This window comes from Pleurodeles waltl, chromosome 6 (assembly GCF_031143425.1).
Source record: "Pleurodeles waltl isolate 20211129_DDA chromosome 6, aPleWal1.hap1.20221129, whole genome shotgun sequence".
Classification (NCBI taxonomy): Eukaryota; Metazoa; Chordata; class Amphibia; order Caudata; family Salamandridae; genus Pleurodeles; species Pleurodeles waltl.
The window spans coordinates 826,834,095-826,859,960 of NC_090445.1; the positions used below are offsets into that span (position 1 = coordinate 826,834,095).

The window sequence follows — 25,866 nt, forward strand, 5'->3', positions numbered from 1 at the left end:
ACAGGAACATAAAGAGACAGGAAGTACTGGGTGGGAGAAAGAGACATGAACCCTCGGTTTTAGGCAACACAGAAATTCTGCAGCACGGTGCTCTTAAAAAACTTTCAGTCCATGAACTTACTTTATTATTGTTTACTTACTTTTAAACTAATTCAGCACTCAACTAATCGGATGCAGTGTGTTTGTCCAATACCTTCAAAATATTGTTTGACTGGTGGTTGCTGTAATATCTATTCCTAACCAGAGGAAAGTGTGAGTTTATTTTTCATCACTATTTATAACAAATGAGTAGATATTTTCGATTAGCAATTTGTTCACATTCTGTATTTACAAAATAAAAATTGGTTATTAAATAGTTGTTTGAACTTTCTTTTCCCTGAAAAGCGTAATCTCCTGCAGTGACGTTTCTAGAAGAAGAGCACTCATTTGGCCACAGATAAAACTGATGGGACACCTAAAAGAAAAAAAAAAAATATATATATATATATATATATATATTTTTTTTTACTACCTACTAGCGATCACCAGTAGATATCTGTAGTTAGGACCTAGCTTCCATAGGGAAAAGTGTTTTTGTTTTGCTAAAAACGTTGGTGCTGTTTGACAAATCTTCACAAAAGTTTCAAAACTAGTTTGCAACTCACTTCAGCTGCTGTCCAGAAACTTTCGGGTGATTCATCAAGCAGGGGAAGAGAAAAAAGGGTGGGGGGGGACCCAAAATGCTTTTTTCCCATGCAATTTCCCATTTGGATTTTAGACCAGTCTACAGTCCGAACTGCGTAACAGAATTACACCAAATTTAACAGAAAGCTACATCTTGGTCCAGCAAGAGCGCTTTTTGTAATTTGGCGTAAATCTGTTCAGTAGTTTTTGAGTTATTAAAAGATAAAAGATTTATGTATACCTAGGGACGCTGAAAGTCTGCGGATCAGACAGATCTCAGACTGAGACCTGATTGGCTGATAATACTTCAACCAGGAAGTGATGGCAGTCATCTCAAGACTCAGCAGACTTCCAAGAAAAAGATGTTGAAAAATCTTAAGGGGGCAGGGTAGGAATACCCTGACCCCCGTAAGCCTGGGGGGCAAGACATTTTTTTATTTATTTTGCTGCTGATCCTCTGCAAAATGTTAAACAAAACAAGCGTGGTTTCCTGTGCTTTTTTTTTTTATACCCACTTCCCCCTATCCGACCCCCCCCCGGGTGAGCCAGGTCCCCGTGCAGCTCCCCTCCTCTTTTAGTAATTGGATGAGCCCCAGGAGATTGGGTCACCGGGGCTGAAATCAGCTCAGAGAGGGGGACTGTGTGCCCCCTCTCCCTTATCAACTTTGCCTGGTTCCTGGGGGATTGGGTCCCCGGGGCCAAAATTGGCCCGGGAGGGGGGAGATGCATGTGCCCCCTACCACAGTTTAATAAGGCCAGGGCATAGGGTCCCCAAGGTTGACATCAACCCCCGTGGTGGGCGGCTCCATGCCCATAAATATAATGGTGTTGGGGGGGAGGATGTGTCGCCCTCTCTGGGCTGATATTGGCCCCCACAGGAACCCATCCCCAGGGGGACAGCGCATTTTTATTTATTTTTAACGGGAGAGGTATGCGGCCTCCTCCACCAGAAATATGAAGATGGGCCTCAGGGGGATAGGGTATCCTAGGGCCTGAAGAGAGCCCAAAAAAGGGGTCCAGTGCTCACTTCCACCTAAAAAATGCACCATGCCCAGGGGGATGGGGTTCCAGGTTAAAAGCGGCCCAGGGAGGGGGCCCACAGGTTGGCTGCCTTCGGGGAGCGATGGGGAGGCGGCCACAGGGACTGGCTACAATGAGATGTGCGCGGAGTGGGTTGGGCTGTAAGCGGGGGTTGGCCGTAGGCCTGGCTGCAGGCCAGGCCCTGCGATAAACACCCCAGCAGTGCACTGCCAAAGGCTATGCACGGCGGAGGTTGGATTAACATATGGTAATTAAATATTACTTTAAGTTTTTTTTTAAAGCTAAAAATTCCTGAATAAATACAAAGGTTACACAGATGTTATAGTTCGGAAATAGATTTAAAAAAAAAAACCTAAGAATTTCACTAAAAAAGCAAAGGTTACAGGGACGTTATAGCTAGGTTCAGATTTTACACACACAAAATCATAGGGAATTGTAGTTACCTTAGGGCACGGGTTATAGTTTATTGACATAAGTATAACTTTTGAATTTCAATGGTTTTGTGTGTGGAAACTCAGAATCTAACTATAATTATAGTTAAGATTCCCACAGATAGGAATTCCTTGGATTTTTGCCCATTAATAACTTTCCGCCCATTTCATGAAAATTTGCAGACCTATAGCTTTTTCTACATTGGTGGATGATGCAAACTTGTGCGGTGATTGGTCATGGGGGTTCAAAGAAAAGAGGGGGGGTTCCAAAACATATTTTTCCACCAATGCATTGTTTTATAGACTTTTGTATAACCCGTAGTGAAAAAACAGCTTGACGGATTTGAATGGAATTTGCCAGGAATATAGATTATGGGTTGCAAATAATCCTTTTGGTCAGTACGGGTAAGTAGGGTAAGTATTTTTAAAGTTATAAGGCATTTTCAAGATAGTGATATCTATGGCCCCAGTCATTTTGAAAAATTCATGGTATTTCATGAAATTACTGTATTACTTAGCGATGAAAAGTTATTATGTGATTGGTTAATGACTGTCTTTATAGAAGTTAAAGGCAGCCATGTTGTTTTAAGTTTAAGTACACTTTGGCTGTGTTATGGGTTACGACAGTAGATATAAGCATTAGGTTTTATTAAAGTGGTACTAGGTAAGGAAAATATTTATACGTTTCTATATAGTTTTAAACAAATGTACAAAGTACTCTGGAAACTTCCAAGTAAGTACTGCGGTGCTTATTACAAATTGTTAAAAAATATATGCTAATAAATTAGAAATACTTTGTACTACACTATATTTTACAAACAACATTGTATTTTCAGTTTTTTACATATTTATTTATTTACAAAAAAGTCTACGAGTACTGCGGTAATACCTACAAAGTACTGCGCTACTTAAAATAATTTTTTAATAAATGCAAGTGCTCTGTGAAGTGCTGTAAAAATATACAGAAAAATATAATAGCTCCTTATTACCACTTTAACGAAGTGGTAATAGGTAGGAACAACAATACAACATAATACTTACCTATATCTACGGTCGTAACCCATAACACAGCATAAGTGTGCTGAAAAATACATGGCTGCCTTTAACGTTTTGTAAAGACAGTCATCAGCTAATCACATACTGCCTTGTCATCAGCATGTACCGCAATACACGCGGACAATATATAACTATTTTGAGACCTATAACTTTACCTCTACTTAAACTATTTACACCTAAAATATTACACCCTATTATCTATATTTGTGCCAGATTTTATCCACATCCGCACTTCCACATTATGTCTCTTTAAAGTACACTCTGTGCCACTCCAATGTATGCTATGATACTACACCACTCCACGCTAATTCACTGTACGCCAGTCCACTCTACTCCACTGTACGTTATTACACTCTACCCTATTCCATTCTCCGTTACTCCACTCTACACTAATTCACTGTATGCCCTTCCACTCGGCACTATTCCACTGAAGGCAACTCTATTCTTTACACTAACTCTACGCCATTCCACTCTATGCAACTCCAGTATACGCCACTCCACTGTACAACACTTCACTGTATGCTGTTACACTGTACATCACTTCACGCCACTTCACTCTATGCTATTCCACTGTACGGAACTCCACTTTACACCACTCCAGTCTATGCTGTTCCACTGTAGGGCACTACACTGCACCTCACTCCACACTACACAACTTAATTGTACGCCACTCCAGTCTACCTCACTTCAATGTATACTATTCTACTGTGGTGTACAGTACCAGTCCACCGTATGTCACTTCACTCTAAGTCACTCCACTGTACCTCACTCCACTCTATGCCATGACACTGTACCTACTTCACTCTACTGTATACTATTCAACTCTCTGCAACTCCACTGTAGGCTATTCCACTTTACGTCACTTCACTCTATCACACTCCACGCCACTGCTCTCTAAATGACTCTACGCTATTCCACTGTACACCACTACACTCTATACCTCTTCATTCTATGCTATTCCACTATACGCAACTCCACGGTATGCCACTCCACTCTACTCTGTGCCACTCCACTCAACGTCATTCAACTCTACGACATGCCACAGTACACCACTCCACTGTATGCCACTCCACTCTACTGCACTTCAGGCCACTCCACTCTATGCTATGCTATACAATCTACACCACTTTACTATGTGCTATTCCACTGTATGCCACTCCACTGTAAACCACTTGACTATACGCTATTCCACTGTATGCAACTACACTCTCTGCCAGTCAACGCTACGCGACTCTACGCCACTCCACTCTACCATCCTCCATTTTATGCCACTCCATCGTAAGCTGTGCTAGTAAACGCCACTTCAGTCTACACCACTCCACTCTATGCTATTTCAATGGAGGTTACTCTACTGTACACTATTTTACTGTATGCCACTCCCCTGTACGCCACTCTGCTGCACACCACTCCACTCTACGCCATTCCAGTCAATTCCACTCCGTGCTGCTCTTCTCTACGCTACTCAATTCTACGCTATTCCAGTGTACACCACTCCACTCAACTTCATGTTACTCCACTGTACTCCGCTCAACACTATATTCCACTCAACAATAGTCTACAATCCCCCACTCCACCACACTATTCTTCATTCTATAGCACTCCACTTTACGACAATGTACTCCTTCCAGTATCAGTGTAAAGCATTCTACTTTACTCTATACCACTGTATATCACTTTATTCAAGTCCCTTTATGCCGTTCCACCCCACTTTACTACACTTTACTCTATGAAACACTACTCTGCTCTGCTTCACTGCTGCACTCTACACAACTCCACTGTAGGCTACTCTATGCTACTCAACTCTACAACAGTATATACCACTCTACTCTACCAAACTGCACCACACTCTACTCTATGCCACGCCACTGGACAAAACCTTAATCCACTCTGTGGCACTCTACTCTACAGCATGCCTTCCCACTCTGCTGTACAACACCACTCCACTCTACAATACTTTACTCCACTGTATGCTACGCCAATCCACTCTATTTCATGCCACTCTACAACAAGCTTCTCCACTCTATTGTACGCCACTCCAATGGACTCTACTCTACTCTACTCCACTGCACAACACTTTGCCACACTTAGGGGCATATTTATACTCCGTCTGAGCCGATTGTGCGTCAAACAATTTGACGCACAATCAGCGCAAACGTTGCTCCGTATTTAAACTTTGATGCCCGAGCCCGCGGATGACAAAATTCTGCTGTGTGCGTCATTTTTTGGATGCGGCAACCCGCCTTGTGTTAATTATATGCAAGGTAGGCGTTCCCGTCCAAAAAATGGCTCAAACGCCCGTGCGTCGTATTTATGCTTTCGGGCAAAAATGACGCACGGCCGGGAAGCGGAGCCAGAAAATGACGCACAGCCCGATTTGCGTCAAAAATTAACGCCTGGGTTAGGGCAGGTGTTAAAATGGGGCAAACACACCTGTATTTAAGCAGAACACACAGAACAAACAGCAGAGCAGCAACAGGGAGCCATGGAGGTCATTCTAATCCAGCATGCACGCAGACGCAGAGCTCAGCAACAACAACAGCAGCTACAACAACACCAGCAGGGACCCCAAAGGCAGCGCAGAAGGCAGGAGAGGATATGTCGCCCAAGAATAACCCTTCAGGGCCTCAGGGAACACGACATCATACAGAGGTACCGGTTGAACTGGCAGGCCATTCGGCAGCTGCTGCGAAACACTGAACAGCAGTTGGCCCCCACTTTGGTGACACCCCACACCATCCCAACAGAAACCAAGCTGCTTGCCGTACTTCATATGCTGGCAAGTGGCTCTTTTCAAACAACTGGTGCCCTGGTAGGCGGAATATCACAACCATCATTCTCCTCCTTTTTGCCCAAAGTACTGAATGCCATCATTCGACTGACACCCCGCCACATCTGCTTCCCTAACACACTGCAGAAGCAGCAGGAAACAAAACAGGGGTTCTACGCAATCAGTGGCTTCCCACACGTCCTTGGTGCAATCGACTGCACACATGTACGCCTTGTGCCACCTGCTGCAACTGAACACCTCTACCGCAACAGGAAGCACACACATTCCATCAACGTGCAGGCCATTGTCGATCACCAAGGATTGATCACCAACATCGTGGCTAAATATCCTGGGAGTGTACATGACTCATACATCTTCCGTCACTGCACCATCAATCAACACTTCCAGGATGGACGGTATGGCAATGGACTACTTGTTGGTAAGTACAAAAACCTACATATATATATATATATATATATATATATACACTGCACAGCAACCCACTAGGACACACAACACATACACCAAAACAGCAACATGTCAACAGGAACACAATGAGGTCGTGACATCGCTAGCCATGTTTCTTAACTCACCATTGAACCTGTCACACATCGGAAATTACTGTACAGCCTAATGTGAATACGTCAATGAGTGTGGTTGCCTAAATGTCACCTTGCAAATTGTAAGTGTCCCAATGACCTTTACATTAATACATTGCCTAAGTCTAAAGGTATGGGATGTCCAGGGTACTTTCATATGAACGTGCTAACAACACTTTCAATTTTAACTCTGCATGGAACTATCATCTCACCCCCAGTGAAGACACACGGACACCTGTATCACAAGTCACAATGCTAGGGAGGGCACACTGTACTGAAAATCCCAAAACATACTGCTGACAAACGGTTAGCAGACAAACACTTGTTCAGCCAAGGAAACAACACAATGCAGATGGTATAGCCTACAAGCATAGGGTGTCACATTAGTACACAAAAGAGACACAGACAACACAAGACAACTAATGCCATTAAAGGTCTTTTCAATAGTGCCAGCTACATCAACATGATCCCATTCATTTTCTATTGCAGCTGATCAGGGGTATGGCATCCAGCCATGGATTATGACACCACTTGGCAACCCGAGTACAGCTGCAGAGCGTGCATACAACTAGGCCCATAGGAGGACACGCAGCATTGTCGAGCGGACCTTCGGCATCCTCAAGTCAAGGTTCCGCTGCCTCGACATCACTGGTGGTAGCCTCCTATATTCCCCCGAGATGGTCTGTAGGATCATCCTCACATGTGCAATATTGCACAACATTTGTGTCAGAAGAAACATTCCCCTCCTGGAACCAGAGCCACACATGCCTGAAGAGGGAAGAGGAGGATGATGGCCAACAACGGGAGGGGGAACTACAGAACACAGCTGCTGGTATACGCAGGCGGCAACAGATTGTAAATAATTTCTTCTGAATATGATCACCTTCACCACTTTAGTTAACTATTTTAAATAAACACCTATTATAATCACCATATCATGGTCTGGCTATTCCTTTTTACACACCTTCATCTCTACTTATCAGAATAAGAGTGTTGCCTCATGGAGCATTGCTGAGATACTGAGTAGGACACAGAACATCCCAGAGCTTATGTGATGCCTAAAATACAATGGTCACATACACACACACACTCTTAATGACATATATCATGTACATATCTCCTTTGAAGGCCTATAGCAGAGGACCACAACTATTTCACACATACATGTTGAAATCAAGGTCCAACGCAGCATATGGCACACAACTATGATACCATCACTCAATAAGGGGAATACAAGCCTCATACATGAGGCAGTCAATGTGCTTTGGCATCACTAACAGGAATGTCTGACAAGACCCTTGACAGCAGTTAGTCCAACTGCATCCAATATTTGCAAGGAATATCTGTGACTAGAGTTCCATAGAAGCAGAACATAGACAGCACAAGTGCCACACATATGACATGCATTGCGCACATGACATTCCATGTACATGTCAGCCCATTTCCTAACTCATCACACACCCATGCACCTGGTCACAACCCACCTGTCGGAAGAGGTCCCTGGAATACTAAGATGTGTACCCTGATAATACCTCCTCTACAAACACAGACCAAGATTAGCAAACCAGTGTGCTACACCCTTTCCTAAGGTATGCCATTGTCAAAGAACATCTGACTGCATGGACGTCAGGTCAATTTATACACTGTCTCCTAGTTTCAAAGCCCTGTTAGCACATGTAGATTGCTTCCCCTTGTGAAAATGTCTGTTGGCCCTTAGAATGCAAGTCTCACCTACAGGACTGGTGAGAAATAGATGCAGCCCACACCTGTGAATACCTCCATGCACACCACCCATTACAAAAAGCACTGCCCCTGATGATGCCTGGAACAGCATAGTAGTAGCCATGATGTCGAATACATTGTCAACCATTTATAGTAATTAAGCCGTGTAACACAGCCACTGGGTTCATTTGTCACCTTCAAAAAGACAGGACATACACAGATGGACATGGCAACTGTCTAGTTTGTCCTCCAAACAGTCTCAGTCAGACCACTGATTATGTAACTTGTCCAGTAGCTGGCTCCTGAATCATCTTGCATTCTGTCAGCCTGACTGGCAACTGTCAGTGCGTCACACTAAAGTATCCCTGTGTCTACATATGTACCACACTTGCGTTGTCAAACATGCCATTCATCAGGGGGCATTGGGCATGGGCTTCTACCATGCATACACAAATATATTGTATAGCATCATCTGCCTTTTAACTGTACCATTTGAGTTCAATCCTCTTGGAAATGCAAAATTCATGGCCCATCCCTTTTCTGGGTTGCATTTATGCATGAATGACAAATTGTGACAGTGTCCCAGGGTCATAGGCAGGGCTTGGGTACGGGGCTTTCAGCACAACCAGCAACCTCTGATAATGTACATGACTAATACACAAATGTCAGGACCATGACAGTTCACACACAGCATCACAGTGCGCACAACATAGTGATGGGCCGTGTGTGCTGAATAGCTGCGAGAATAAACAGCACAGAGGCTATGATATTCCCAGATGCAGTGGGAAGTGCAGAGGCCAACCTGTGTACAAATTTTGTATTGACACCTGCCGGAACATGACAATTGAGACATTATCTCACTCAGCACACCAAGGTTGCCCTGTTGACTGTCTCATTACACGTCTTTAGTGACAGGGTGGGACCATCCACATGTTGGTTCACATGTCCACATCTACTCTACTCACATTGATCAACAAAGGATACTCAGTAGTTACAGGAATAGCTGCCACCGACACATGATGAGTCCTGGTCCGAACTGTGACAAATTACATCCCAAAAAATCTACAGGATCATCACTGGACCACACACATGAACAAGACACCTATGTGCAATTGATCACTGGAAATATGTGGACACGTGCTGTCTTGTATGCTGGTCCACCACAGCCACTTGATAGTTGGGGCTTACTTCTATGGCCTCAACTGTGGTGTCATCATACATATGAGATTGACCCTTGTCTGTCTGTGCAAACAACATGGTACCCACTTCATCAATGCATGTGTATGACTCACTGTGGGATTCATCAACTAGTGCCTAGGAAGCTCTTACCAATACTCTAGGACATAGGATGTAGAAATTGTGGACCTTTGACATGAACATGTGTCTGCCATCCATCTGGTGCATGCTATGTCACATGTGGTGTCTACGTGACCCTAAAACTTGGAAGTATACTTTGCGGGTGTTGTTACATGTATGACTAACACATGCCCTTGCTCATTCCAATATTTATTTGCATCTTAGGGTTGGACACATGGACGTCACATTCATACAACCAAATGTACAATAATGCTTCATGTGATGTACACACACACCTGGTCAACCAACAAATTAGTTGTCAAAGCACACACTTCGAGCCAAAGGCAATTAGGTATTGTACATATGTGCGTCACATTGCTATCCTATCCTTATGGCAAACATGCACAATTTGTGCCATACATATATGTGGGCCACACATATGACCATCTATGAAGTCAGCCAACTGTAAACATACTGTGAAGGGTGTAGTGGATGATGTTCCGCTGCACTATGATGTCACACATGTGAACATACACCATCAACACCATACTGTCTTCAATTAGCCAATCTCTGATGTGTTCCAAAAGTAAAATAACCCAAAAAAATGTAAAAATGCCCCAAACCAGTTAATGCACTGTGATTTTGATGTCCCTAGCGGGGTGCATCATTTTTTTTTGTTGCACAAAACTGTTTTTGCATCGTTTTTTTTTACGCACAGGAGTGAAATATAGCCTGCATCCAGATATTTGTACAGTCCATGTATCATTATATGGATGCGGGTTAATATTCACGTCTGTGCGTCAAAAAAATGACGCAAATACAGTTTTGTGCAACAAAAAATTACGCATAACGCGAAAAAGGCGGGACTTTTCATTCAGGAAGTGATGTAATAGGATATCCTGTTTACAGATCATGTACAGTGGTTGTACTTTCACTTTCACTTTGCAGTCTATGATCCTTCTAGACTGTGTGGCTGTGTAGAGAGTGTTGTCCAGAGATTTTGTGCTGTATTTGTCCTGTGTGCTATCTGTAAAGTCCTTTTGTGAAATACATTTTGTTTGTGTATACTGTAGTACTGTTTTTTGTCTACATTTGTCCATTTATCTTGTGTATTTCTTGTTTGTGGGAGTCTGTTGTGGGTAGTGTTCATTTGGGGATAGTTGGGCTGTTTTAGAGTTTAGGTTTACTTTTTTTCTGTCTTTTTACCCCTACTTTCACCCATTTCCCCTTTCTTTTTCTTTTACCCCTATTCCTTATCTTCTTCTATAAGTATGTCTAGTAGGCCACGTCTTGGCAGGATGGGGGAAGAGGAGTTGGGGGGCTTCATCAGGCTGGTTACACATTTCTTGCTGCTCATGATCCAGGCAGGGGGCAGGGGGCAGGGTCATACAGGGCTACCCAACAGAGGCGCGCAGAATACGGTGGGGAAAGGTGCTGCATCACCTGCAGGGTGTGTATGCCAGCCAGAGGGGTGACCACCAGCTGAAGCACCGGTGGGCTGACCTCATCACCAGGGAGCAGGATCTCTTGGACCACCTGGGAATCATGATTGGTGGCACTGTAGGTGAGTACGACTATTGTTATTGTGCAAAAATGAATGCTCTGTTGTGACATCAGTGGATTAGTGCAATGTCTGCCACCTAACTTGATGACTGTGTGTAATTTTGGGGACATATGAGGGAATCATTGATGCACTATGGCAAGGATCACAATTGCTAGGTGTCAGGTAGCACGTGCTCAGCAAACTTACAGGTAACTTTACCATGAAGGAAATTGGTGCGGCCTTTCTGTCAGCACAGCTAACAAAATAGGAGCCAATCATGTCTATATAGGGTACTATTGACAGAGAAGTACAGATGTACCAACATTTAGGCCAACTATGTTGACGCAATTGCTAGACTGACTTTAGAATCACTACATGATACTGAAAATGGGTGCTGCCTTTACAACAATTTATAATAGCAAAGTGGCTCAAACATTGGTCTCATGAGTGTGGAAGGAAAGCGTTCACAGAAGTACTATGAATGTGTGGGATTATTGTGTTTCTTAATCTTTTAGGATAAATGTCAGTTCATGATTTGAATACATTGTGTAAAGGTGTAAGGTGCCCTCAGCTAACATCGTAAGATGTTTGTTGGAATTGGTTGAGCCACAATCCAAATATGCACTTGGCTTTACATCTCCATGGTTGGTGCAAATCACCATAGCTGGGCCACATCAATTAACTATACTGTAACAACAGGATGGCTTACATGAGTCCCTGCGCCTCCCTCTGTACATTGGGCCTATGTGCAATAAATGTGTCATGGCCACAAGGCATTTTTGACTGGTAATGCAGTCCTCAAGTAACCAGGCGTTGGATGTTTCTCTTGGATGCACATGATGAGACGATTACACTCCATATTTTTTCGTGCTCACCAATTATGGGGCAAGTTTGCACCCACATGATAGTTAGGGCCAATGTATGTGTGCAGATATGTGTCTAACTGTCACAGGAGACCCATGCTATGTACAAGTTGGCCGTGAAATATCAGATGCAGTACCATCATGTCTGAATAGCTGCCATTTACTTATTCAGCCTACACATTGTAAATGATACTGAAAATGTTGCACTGTGTACAGATTTTGAGCACATTTCTTCCTTCCATACCTTACAGGTGGACCGGCGCCCTACACTGTGGGAGAGGTGGTGACATTTGAGGACCCCGACCACTACAGTAAGTGTTGATATGTCTGTTATGTGTTGTGTTTGCTGGTTATGGACTCGTGTGAGTTGGACGCATACCAAGGTGTGATGCTGGGGTCAAGTTTTTCACTTGTTCCATGAGTGGGAATGCAGTTTTCACATGTTTGGAGTTAGCCAATGCGTATCCAATGGTATCATGTAGGGATTGTAGGACATCCCTGTAGGCCCCACTGTGAGTACAGGGGATAGTCATGTCTCTGACACTTGTATCACCAAGAGTCGCAATGGAAGTCAGCCCCTATTTAGTCAGCCTGTCAGACCCACATTCTCTAAGATTGGTGGAGCTAATAGCTTCCCAATAGACATCTGCTTCACTATTTACCTACGTAATTTTGAAACAGTAGGTAGAACCTCCTAGCATCATGTACTTCCACATGTAGTGCATCAAGTCTGAGGAACCTGAGTGTAATGGCCTAGGTGTGCATGCAATTCATGCTCATGGGTGTTCTAGCAATTCTGTGTCTGATGTAATTCAGGCCTCACTGGAAGTATATGTTGTGTACTAAGTTCTGATTTTCCTGACATGTCTGACCCTATGAGTGCTCTAGGGTTTGCTGACTCCAAAATGTAGATAGACCTTACCTGTGGTGTGTCTGTAGAGACAAACATGTGTGGATTAGCCTATACACTCCTTGGTGTACATGTTGTTGGCAAATTATAGTTGTATATCCACCGCCCCCCTCAAACACGGCCATGGGTTTGTGAATGGGGTACCTAGTATTGATGCTACCAGTATGTTACACATACCTGTGAAGAAGTGACGTTTTGGTTGCATACTAGTATACACACTCAGGTTTGGCACTTGGTACCATACTGGAAATTCCAGTTACAACTTGCAGGCCATGTGGCTTTAGTTTTGCTTTCCGTACACTGACATTTGTAGCCCAGCTCTTGGTGGAGGATATGCAGCATGATTCTTAGCTGATAACTGTCAGAACTCAGATTGCAAGTCAAGGCCAGTTGTTACCCATCTTGTGGGTTATGAATGTGCTTTGTGTGATGTGACCTTTGCTGTCTGGCCTGCCATGTACTTCCTCAGGGACATTCGATGCTCTGTATTGTGATATGAGCTGTTAGCCGTACAGTAGATGTACTGTCTGATTAACTTGCTGTGCTGTTTCACACAATGCAGTTACTAATGTTGCATATCTGCATTTGTCTTCAGAGCAGCTAACATGACTCCAGACCAGGTCCGTGAATTTCAGCGCCGGGCCATGCGATACCAGCACATCCTGCTGGTGGAGTCAGGGTTCCGGAGGATGGCCCGGTGATATCACCATGTGAACGCGCCTCTGGGGCATGGCGAGCCTTCCCACAGGGTGGGCCTTCTGTGCCCACCACAGCCAACACAGAAACAACCACCAATGAGAGCCAGGTGGCCCCACCCACAGCTGCCTCTGTTGCATCTGCATCTGCTGGACTTCCTGGCCCCAGCATTGCCACCGGTGCAGGACAGCCCACACAGACCTCCTACACCGGTACCCAGACTGACACTGCTCCAGCTGTTGACCATGCCGCCTTCAATAGACTTGAAAACAAGATGGACAAAGTGCTGCGCAAGGTGAGCCACCTGAGCCGGGACGTGCGGCACATTAAACGGCGGGTGAAGGATATCAAGAGGACCCTCCGGAGGGCCAACCTCTAGACAGTTGATTAGATGGACATGATACCCTCCCATCCCTCCTCTTTACTTGTTCTTATACTTATTGGGCTTAGGGGGCTTAGTGTTAGGTTAGTATAGGCTGTTAGTTTAGTTAGTGTTAGTGGGTGGGGGGTAGGGAGTCCTGCTTGTTTCTTTTTTGACTTATTACATGTGTGGGTGGGTGGGTGGTTGGGTGTAGGAGGCTGGCCTGGTTTGTAGTGGTACCAAGGGGTACTTACACTCTGCACCAGGTCCAGTTATCCCTTATTAGTGTAAAAGAGGTGTCTAGCAGCTTAGGCTGGTAGAAAAGGGTAGCTTAGCAGAGCAGCTTAGGCTGAACTAGGAGACGTGTAAAGCTCCTACTATACCACTGGTGTCATATGCACAATATCATAAGAAAACACAATACACAGATATACTAAAAATAAAGGTACTTTATTTTTATGACAATATGCCAAAAGTATCTCAGTGAGTACCCTCAGTATGAGGATAGCAAATATACAGAAGATATATGTACACAAGACCAAAATTATGCAGTAATAGCAATAGAAAGCAATGCAAGCAATGTGCAGTCACAATAGATTGCAATGAGAGCACATAGATATAGGGGCAACACAAACCATATACCCTAGAAGTGGAATGCGAACCACGAATGGACCCCAAACCTATGTGAGCTTGTAAAGGGTCGCTGGGACTGTAAGAAAACAGTGAGGGTTAGAAAAATAGCCCACCCCAAGACCATGAAAAGTAGGTGTAAAGGGCACCTAAGTTCCCCAGAGAGCACAGAAGTCGTGATAGGGGAATTCTGCAAGGAAGACCAACACCAGCAATGCAACTATGATGGATTTCCGGACGAGAGTACCTGTGGAACAAGGGGACCAAGTCCAAGAGTCACAATCAAGTCACGATCAAGTCAGGAGTGGGCAGATGCCCAGGAAATGCCAGCTGAGGTTGCAAAGAAGCTGCCACCGGATGGTAGACGCTGTGGATTCTGCAAGAACGAAGAGGACTAGGAACTTCCCCTTTGGAGGATGGATGTCCCACGTCGTGAAGAAGCTTGCAGAGGTGTTCCCACGCAGAAAGACCGCAAACAAGCCTTGCTAGCTGCAAGGGTCGCGGTTAGGGTTTTTGGATGCTGCTGTGGCCGAGGAGGGACCAGGATGTCGCCAATTGCGTGAGGAGACAGAGGGGATGCCCAGTAAGACAAGGAGCCCACTCAGAAGCAAGCAGCACCCGCAGAAGTGCCGGAACAGGCACTACGAATAAGAGTGAACCGGAGCTCACCCGAAGTCACAAAAGAAGGTCCCACGACGCCGGAGGACAACTCAGGAGGTTGTGCACTGCAGGTTAGAGTGTCGGGGACCCAGGCTTGGCTGTGCACAAAGGAAATCCTGGAAGAGTGCACAGGAGCTGGAGCAGCTGCAAATCACGCGGTACCCAGCAGTCTAGCGTGGGGAGGCAAGGACTTACCTCCACCAAACTTGGACTGAAGAGTCACTGGACTGTGGGAGTCACTTGGACAGAGTTGCTGAGTTCCAGGGACCACGCTCGTCGTGCTGAGAGGGGACCCAGAGGACCGGTGATGCAGTCTTTTGGTGCCTGCGGTTGCAGGGGGAAGATTCCGTTGACCCACGGGAGATTTCTTCGGAGCTTCTAGTGCAGAGAAGAGGCAGACTACCCCCACAGCACGCACCACCAGGAAAACAGTCGAGAAGGCGGCCGGATCAGCGATACAAGGTTGCAGTAGTCGTCTTTGCTACTTTGTTGCGGTTTTGCAGGCGTCCAGAGCAGTCAGCGGTTGATTCCTTGGCAGAAGGTGAAGAGAGAGATGCAGAGGAACTCTGATGAGCTCTTGCATTCGTTATCTAAAGAATTCCCCAAAGCAGAGACCCTAAATAGCCAGAAAAGGAGGTTTGGCTACTTAGGAAGGAGGATAGGCTAGCAACACAGTTAAGAGCCTATCAGAAGGAGTCTCTGACGTCACCTGCTGGCACTGGCCACTCAGAGCAGTCCAGTGTGCCAGCAGCACCTCTGTTTCCAAGATGGCAGACGTCTGAAGCACACTGGAGGAGCTCTGGGCACCTCCCAGGGGAGGTGCAGGTCAGGGGAGTGGTCACTCCCCTTTCCTTCGTCCAGTTTCGCGCCAGAGCAGGGCTGGGGGATCCCTGAACCGGTGTAGACTGGCTTATGCAGAGATGGGCACCATCTGTGCCCATCAAAGCATTTCCAGAGGCTGGGGGAGGCTGCTCCTCCCCAGCCCCAACACCTTTTTCCAAAGGGAGAGGGTGTAACACCCTCTCTCCGAGGAAGTCCTTTGTTCTGCCTTCCTGGGCCAAACCTGGCTGGACCCAAGGAGGGCAGAAACCTGTCTGAGGGGTTGGCAGCAGCAGCAGCTGCAGTGAAACCCCGGGAAAGGTAGTTTGGCAGTACCCAGGTCTGTGCTAGAGACTCGGGGGATCATGGAATTGTCTCCCCGTGACAATTCCATGATCTTAGACATGTTACATGGCCATGTTCGGAGTTACCATTGTGACGCTATACACAGGTAGTGACCTATGTATAGCGCACGCGTGTAATGGTGTCCCCGGACTCACAAAGTCCGGGGAATTTGCCCTGAATGATGTGGGGGCACCTTGGCTAGTGACAGGGTGCCCACACACTAAGTAACTTAGCACCCAACCTTTACCAGGTAAAGGTTAGACATATAGGTGACTTATAAGTTACTTAAGTGCAGTGGTAAATGGCTGTGAAATAACGTGGACGTTATTTCACTCAGGCTGCAGTGACAGGCCTGTGTAAGAATTGTCAGAGCTCCCTATGGGTGGCAAAAGAAATGCTGCAGCCCATAGGGATCTCCTGGAACCCCAATACCCAGGGTACCTCAGTACCATATACTAGGGAATTATAAGGGTGTTTCAGTATGCCAATGTGAATTGGTGAAATTGGTCACTAGCCTGTTAGTGACAATTTGGAAAGCAAAGAGAGAGCATAACCACTGAGGTTCTGCTTAGCAGAGCCTCAGTGAGACAGTTAGTCATCACACAGGGAACACATACAGGGCACACTTATGAGCACTGGGGCCCTGGCTGGCAGGGTCCCAGTGACACATACAACTAAAACAACATATATACAGTGAAATATGGGGGTAACATGCCAGGCAAGATGGTACTTTCCTACAGTGGGGGGCTATGTTGGGGTTCTTGTGTAAAAATAAAAAATAAAAATAAAAACATAAAAAAACAATTTACCAAAAAAATACATATTTGTATAGGATAGTATAGTATGTGTTTAGGTTAGTATGTGTTGTCCTCAATGTGTCCCGTCTCATAAGGGGGTTGGGGGGTAGATGCTTAGAACGTTCCGTTACATGTGAGTAAGTGTAGCTTAGATTACTTAGGGACAGTTGTGGGTAATGAGTAGTCAGGGTAGATTAGGGTAGGTAAGAATTTTCCCTCAGTTTCCTCATCTATGGTTAGCTTTTAATAAATATTTGGTTACCCCTTAATAGTATGTGTTGAATGGTACTTGATCGTGGGTTTGAATTCCGTGTACATCTCTTTTGTACTATAACATCTGTGTCCTATGCTACGAACAAATCCCAACTGAGCTGTACGATTGGCAGCTAACCCAGAGCTACCTTGCAAAGTGTCTACCCTTTGTTGCAACCACCAATCACAGTTAATATGGATGACAATGTGTTTCTGTTGATAAGTTTGTTTTCAAAGTCACTAACAGTGCTTCCAGACTTGATATTGGGGAAACAGTTTTAGGTCTGACTGCAGTGTGATGATCATGCACACCCTTATAAGATGAGCTCTCATTGGCAATCTTGTAATCTTGTCTTCATGACCCTCATACATCATTTGTGACACAGTTCAGCATGATTACCTATTTGTACGTTAACCCAGACACCTTCATTTGTGCAGTTTTTTTTAGTGTTTACTTAGATTAGTGTGGCATGTTTGATGTGTTATTTTTGCATGTTGACAACATTTAGTGGGCACTATTTGATGACTTAGTTATCCCCTGAGGAAACATTCTTCTGTCCAACACAGCATGGTGGTCTATGGTTTCTCACTTCATCAGATTATTCCCTCAGGATGTGCAGAGTATGATGCAATCATGGTCACTGTGCAGATTTCTCTAACTACATAATATCTGGACAGTTGTATTGAGAAGCTATGTTATTTGACAGTAGGGACATTCCAATTATCTACTGCGCAGTTGATATGTCACATTGCCCAGAGACACATTTGTGGTGTAATTGCTATTTATTGAAAAGTGCTGTACTGCTATATGTACATTGTCCATGACTGTGAGTCCATTATAGTGACATTTTAAATTGGGATCCAACACAAGGGTTTACCAAAATGCTTTTGTCATGCTGGGGTTGCTGTTTCAGACAGTGCAGAGGGACAGGATTTGGCAATGAGTAGGAGAGAGACAATCACTGAGCTGGGTGACAAGATATACAGTGGTTTGCAGAACAGTGCTTGAGTACAGTTGTTGCAAGACTGGCAAGTTACAAAGCGCAGGATCTTGGTAAATGTCGGCCATGTGGCAGGGACTAGTGCTTCCGAGTACTTTTCCTTGTGAATGTGATCTGTTCCATGTCTTCTTCTTCTGTTGTGTGCGTTGCCTGCTTTGTCCTTGTTGTTGTTGGTTGTGAAGGGGCAACACACACCTCAGTGTTAGAAGAAGTGGAGTCAGACATCCCGGTCGCTGCTCCCTGTGAAGGTCTTAAGGGCAGTACTGAAGCAAAGAGGATCTGCTGGTTCTTGAGAATAGCAGCCACATCATGATGGTAGGCAGCCAGGTCGGCCCTGAGGGGTTCAATGTTGCATTTGTGCACACGTTGACAGGATTGCTGTTGTAGGTGTTGGGTCAACTGTATTACAGCTGTGCTGATTTCCTTCTGGGTTTTCTGCAGTTCCTGCAAGATAGATGTTAGGGCTTGCATAGCTGCTGCCTGATCTGCAGATGACATCATGCATGAATGCACCCCCTCCAGGCTGGCTGCCATATTTTGCATCCCCACCCGCACATCCTTGGCCAGCTCCCGCTGTACTCCAACTACAGTTCTCTCAAAGCTGGTGCCAGTGTCGTCTGAGTCCTCAGCTGTATTGGAGCTGGCAGGTCTTACAATTGGGGTGGTGGGTGGTTCCTCTGCGATGGCTGCTTGTTCTGTGCTCCTCCTTGTGACTGAAGTTGGGGTCTGGAGGGTTTCAAGGACCTTTTGGATGGTCTCCTGGGGAATGTTTATTGGCTCGTCATCCATGTCATCAGGGAAATCTGGGACAGGCATATCGGCAGGAGATCCATCTTCCTCTGCAAAGAAACAGGGTACAATTAGTGTGTCTGTGTTGTGACAATTTTGACGTGACGTGCCTGCCTTTTGATGAATTCACTTTGTGATCTTGTTTTGTATTAATATCTGCAGTCCTTCAGATGGGCATTGTTTCAGGCCTATGGCCCACCTGTGTGTTACATGTATGTTATTGAGTTATCAGACTTGTCAGCCTCATTGCCTCTAGGTGTTGGTTTATGCCAAATAGAGAATTGCCACCTTTTTGTCCTACTCGACCCTCCGTTTATATCCATTCTCATGGTGAGAACTTTCACTGGCTGTGGGTGTTCTGATGGCCCTGGCAGCACACTTAACTATCAGGACCTGCCCCAATCCCTGATCGTTCACATCGACTTAATTGTATTTGACATGTTGTATATCCTATGCATGGCAATGTTATGATGTGATATGGATGTTGGCATTGTTAATGTGTCCTGCTGATGTTGGGTAATGTGTGTTACATTGGATTGCCCTGATAGTCGTATCAGTGTCCTATTTCCTTCTCTGACTGTGCAGGTGTATTTCAGTGACCAGTTACATGTGTCCCCTCCTCAATGCTGTTGTCTGAGCAGTATGACATTTGTTATGTTGCCTTGTTACCCAGGCACAGGATGGACCCTGACATATGCAGCATGGGTGTGTCCTTAGTGCTGCGTCGCTCCTATTGTTGTTTACATTGGCTGATGTTTGTGACAACTATGGGCATTGGCATGTGAGTGTACTGGGGCCTTTGTCTTGTTTCAGGAGATTGTCGCAGATGTCATCCTCACCCCCTAATTTAGGTATGTATGTTCCATGGGGAGGTTACTGCCATTGGCTACTTGAGCTGCACACAGATCAGAGGTGGTAGTGGCAACTGTTGTTGCAGTTACACTGCAGTTGTCGGTTTGGCTAGAGGATTGCTAATAGGGCCCTAGTTAATGTAGGAGGTATGTTGGCTGACGAGTGCCAGGATGTCAGTTTGATGTAGTGGCCTTCCCTCCTGTCATGGCTTTCCCTTTGCTCCATCGTTGGCATGACAGCATGCCCCCATGGGACTGTTGTTGGTGTAGTGTAATGGTGTGCCCCAGCTTATGTTTGTGCAGGCCATGCCCCCGTGTCGTGCCCCTTTACCCATGCCACTCCATGTATATGATGACTTACATGCAATGTGTAGTAGGTATTACCCCCCCCCCCGGTTGCAGTTGACATTAGTGCATTTCAATTCCCCATGCGACTTACCTTGCATGTGCGTTGTCTCGTGGTAGTCTGCGCTGTCCTGTCCTTGAATCCCTGTGACGATCTCCTCAGGGATGACGGCTGCAACCATCTCCTCCATGTGGTCCAGGGCCTCCTGGTGTGCTGGACTCCCCCCTCCAGTCTGCAGTGCTGCCTTCCTGTTCCTGCCCATCTTTTCCTTGGTCCTGCGCTTGCAGTCATGCCATCGTTTCTTGCACTCAATGACTGTTCTGCGTACTTCAGCCACACTGTTAATCTTGTCGACAATTTGTTGCCATATAGCCTCTCTCCTACTGATGGGCAACTTTGAGGTGACAAACAGTTTGTGCTGGTGTTCCGTCACCTCTTTAACCAGGATTTCCTGCTCCTCTGCACTGAAGCAACACTTTCTTTTCTTCTTAAAAGTGTCCTGGTTCTTGTGTGGATCCTCCTGGCTGGTTCCTGGTTTGCTGTCATCTTCCTGGGGTCTGTAGTGGCATCTGGGATCCATTTTGGCTCTCCTCTGGTGAACTGGCAGTGTTCGCTTTTTTTTTTTTATGCTATTGCGGCAAAAAACGGCACATATCCGGTTTGCGGTGTCGTAAATCGACCCACAGTCATTTCCGCTGCGTTAACGTCGTTTTCCTTTACGACTTGACGCCGCGGTTTGCGTAAAAAATAATGACTCCCACCTGTTGTTCGCGCCGCCGTGTGTCAAAGTGTAAATATGACGCCGCCACGGCACACCAAAATGGCGTTAGCCGGCGGTAATATTTTTGACGCTAAACTGCGCCGGCGCAGTTTTCCGTCAAAAAGTATAAATATGGGCCTTAATACTCCACTCTTTCACACTCTATGTAACTTCACTCTATAAGACTCTACTACACTCTGTGCTACTTTACCACACTGTACTCCACTCTATACCTCTACACTACACTGTACAACCCTCTACTCCACTATGTGCCCCTACACTCCTTCCACTGTACAACACTCTACTCAACAACACTTTCCAACACCGTACAACATAGCAATCCACTGTACTCTACAAGATGCCACTCCAATTTATGGCAGTTTACTCAAATCTACACTATGCCTGTCCACTGTAGCACACTCCACACACTATACAATACGCCATTGCACTGTATGACACTTTAGTCTACTGTACGCCATACCACTCAACAACACTACGTTATATGATAGTAAACTATGAGACACTCTCCTCCACTCTACTGTACTGTACAACACACCACTTTACGACACTCCACTCAACGACATTGGACTCTACGATTTGAATCTAATTTCTTTTAAAAACCCTGTAAAATTCACTGAAAAAAAGCAATGGTTGCACCTTTGTTATAGTTAGCAACACTTTATTTATTCTTTCTATACAAAACAAACTTAAACTACACAAACATTAGAAATCCTAAAGTTATAAACATTCCTTAATTGTATAATTTATGCACCACCTTTAAATTAATATAACTTTATTTAGTCTTTCTATACAAGCCAAACATGAACTACATAAAATTTAGAAATTCTAAAGTTCCTCAACATCATCATCATATTTTATTGAGCTCAAAACCATAAAAGCAAAAGACATATCGAATAATAAATTAAAACATATACAGGCATCAATACAGTAAAGTACTACAATCATGAAACTACAGCATTGCAGAAGTCCCATAATGCTTTCTTTTAATCAGTGCAGATTTAATCAAACTTAAAATAGCATTAATAATTGTCAGGGGGAGGTAATTTCAGTAAATATAATGAAGCAGTGCAATGTTGTCAAATATTGGCCACCTGCAAACAAGGTACCAGAAACTGTCTAAACAGCATAAATTATACAAAACAGTATAAAGTGACTTGTGCTTTGGGCCTGGAGTAGATCACAGTGACATATGGGGAGTGAGTTAAACTATCTTCCCCGTATTGGGACAGCAAATTAAAAAAATGCAGGGTGTTAAGTCTAAAACAAGTAGGATAAAATCTATTTTGAACATTTTGGACAAGAGTCTGGTACAGTTCAGGCCCAAAAGGAACATAGAGGGCAAAACGGGTAACCACTGTTCTCAGAGATTCTGCCTTTGAATTACGAATTCTGTTTCAAACACAGAAACCAAGGGATTAGGAGTACTTTATTATGAGCCAAACAATCAATCAAAAGATATTTTGATAATACTGGGTCTGGTTGATGCCAGATTTTATGCCACTACATGTAGGAGCTAATCCAATCAAATCCTCTAAGTAAGCCACCACTACTTTGGCATAACAGATTACATTAGGTCTGCTTAGGTACTGTTAACAATTTATGTAAAAAAGAAAATATCCCCAGTTCCTTGTAGTATTAGAGAATGAAAATGTACTCGGAGACCGCCACCATATAAAGCCACTGAAGAACATTTGACCTTATTAATGTGAATAAGTTCCTGTACAGGTCTGTGTAGAAGGCCTGATGCAAATCTAAAGATTGCACCAAAAGCTCTATGAAACTGTATGGACCTAACATTAAGTAAGCAGGTCCATTTTAGATCTTCATCCAAGGGAATACCCAAATTATTATATTTATATTTACCCTGTTTATCAATGAGTCACCAATCATGTGGTTTGATCGTAGTTTTCTGAGGTCATGGGACCATAATGTAGGACTTGAGCATATTTATCTTCAGGTCCAACAGATTCCTAAAACAGGCAAAGTCACCCAACAAAAAGCTGTAGCCCATTTGCCGTTCTCGTAATGAGAACAGTGTCATTGGCCAATAAAAGGACTGGGATTGGTCACTTCCCAATTTGGAGCATATCCTTACCACAGGTCGTTAAACAGTTATCCAGGCCATTTATATTAAGTAAGAATGGAAAAGAAGCCAAAACGAAACCCTGCCAAAAACTCCAAAAGTATTTAATATGTGAGAAACAGTCTCCATCTTGGGAATATTGATTCTTCACAAAAGCATCCCAATGCAGGCGACTAAGGTCAGTCAAGGCTTGTTCAATCTCCATGGACCTTAAAAGATCCTATAATTTTACTCAGTCCGGGGCTGAGGAGTAGGGTGACCACCTGGCATTGAGGCAAATTCTGGACAGGACTGTAAAAAATTCAGGACAAAGGGTCAAAATTCAGGACAAAAATTCAGGACAAAGAGTCAAAATTCAGGACAAAAATTCAAGAACAAACGTCAGTTTTACAGACACACGCAAGAGAGGCCATGCCTCACTATTTTGTCAGTGCATTTATGTACTCTTTTTCAACATAGCACTATTTATTCACTGTGGACCTTTTGTGATTGCCTCCTGGTGTGCTACATTCAGGTGTCACATTACGTCCTTGTTCAGTAGTAAATTAATGCCCTTCACAGCAAGGCCATCACCCCTACCCAAATCTACCCGATCTTTCCTGAAGAGAAAGTAACAGCAAAATGTTGATTATGTTTCTGAACATTTCAAAACCCCTGGCAAACAGTTTGGGAAACATTAAGGTAATTAACCTTATGCTAGTTTAAACAAATTGAACAAAAACATCTGGCTTACCTCCACCGCCCATGGACTTTCAACCTATTTTTTTTTAAAGAGGCAGGGCAGATGGTGTGGGTTACAGTCTCACACCTAATGACAGGATGTCATGTACCCATAACTTGTCTGTAGTCTCACTGCACTAGAGTGTATGTTTGGGACTCTACATTTATCTCAGAAATGGGAGCCCGGACTACCAATCAAAGATAATAAAAGAGTAGGATGAAATCGAGATCAAAAGGGAGATCCACAGCAAGTAATTCAAAGGGTTGTTGCTAACAACTGGATAAATAAAGAAGAGAAGAACAAGGTGGGACAATTCCTAAAATCAGACAAGATGGGTCCACCAAGACTATTTGAAGGTATTGGGTACCTGGGGAGTTGTCTGCACACAGGAACGAAACACAAGGGGCACTGTCAAGTGGTCGAACAATCAACACCCATCCACCTTGGCAAACTCTTCTGGTGCAATGATTCGTTGTTAGTGCTTGTGAAGGGTGAGCAGGGGCCAGACCCCTTGCAAGGTTGTGCAAGGCAATTGCCCGCTTAGTCCATGTCTTTATATGGTTTTGAAATTGAGCAAAAGCCAAACTAGAGATCTGGGTTATCCCTAAGTGTCAAGTACACATAGAATCTTCAAAATATTTGGGATGTAAATTGCACAAACAAAATTTACAAATTTTAAAATGTAATTAGTGTTTCATTAACATATGGCACTGTTTTCGCCTTCATACACAATTAGATCTCAGATTGAACTGGGAACCAGTTACCTTTTGATACCTAGTGATTAATATCTACCATTCTTACACTGATTTCCAGGATGAAAATCTCGGCAGAGCGAACGGTGCCTCCAAGCCCAGTTTGCTTTTTGGTCTTCTCTTCTGCTTTCTGTAGAGGCCATGTGGCACTAGCGAAGATGGTGTGCTACCCCAATGATAGTATTATTTTGCAAACCTTCCCCTGCTCGTCCTTCATTCCTTCTTCAGACAGGCCATACTTCTGATTTGGTCGCTGCGGCGCCATCGGGAACTCTTTCCACTCTAAAGCTAACTGTGACTGCGGGTGGATTAGATCTTCTGGACTTAGAATGCTTTTATTCAGCTGCAGATGTCCAATGGGTGGCTCACTGGCTTTCTGCCCACCTCCCTGCATGAGATGGGGTTTACCAGTAAAGACTTTTAAGGAAGGCTTAATGCACTGCTCATCGTTTCCTACTGACCATTCTATGGATCACCATCCGGGGTTATCATGCATGGCTTTCTCTTGCCTTGCCAGAACCTGTAAACTCACTGACACGAAGAAACCCTATGCTCCTGCACTACCTTTGCTAAGCCTTCCCACTCGCACAGGATGGCTGTGCTCAGAGCAACTCCATCAGTGGCATGTTGCAGGTGTCTTAAAATTGGGGACTTTGTTTCTGAACAGTGATCTACTAAATTTCTAAACCCTTTTGGCAGACTACCATCTTCACCCCGGTCAACTCCTTACTTACAACCATCTTAAATAATCATTAAATATTCCATGCCTGCTACCTAGCACTAACCCTACAAGAGGTGTGCCAGAAGCTCTGAACCATAGGAAATGGTGGCAAACTGATAGAATGGGTGTACAGACCTATCCTGCAACATGGAAACCACTCCAGGTCTTCTTGTCATATTACCTGGGTGATTGATGTAGCCAAACCTCTGCAAGATATGGACTAAAATACTGGACTTTCCACACAAAGTATCCCACAGCTGTCACTTTAAGTAAATTCATAGTGCTTCCTTGTGAATGCATTCTGTCCGTTGCTTGCCATTGGCCTTGTGGTTTGTAACTCACAATTTGTTGCTTTCAATTTGCTGGCTTT

General features: G+C 44.5%; 1 protein-coding gene across 2 annotated transcripts in view; it reads right to left on the reverse strand.

Moving 5' to 3' along the window:
• AS3MT (arsenite methyltransferase) overlaps window positions 1–25,866 on the reverse strand; it is a 383,350-nt gene that overhangs the window by 316,795 nt on the left and 40,689 nt on the right. The gene's annotated exons all lie outside the window — the stretch shown is intronic.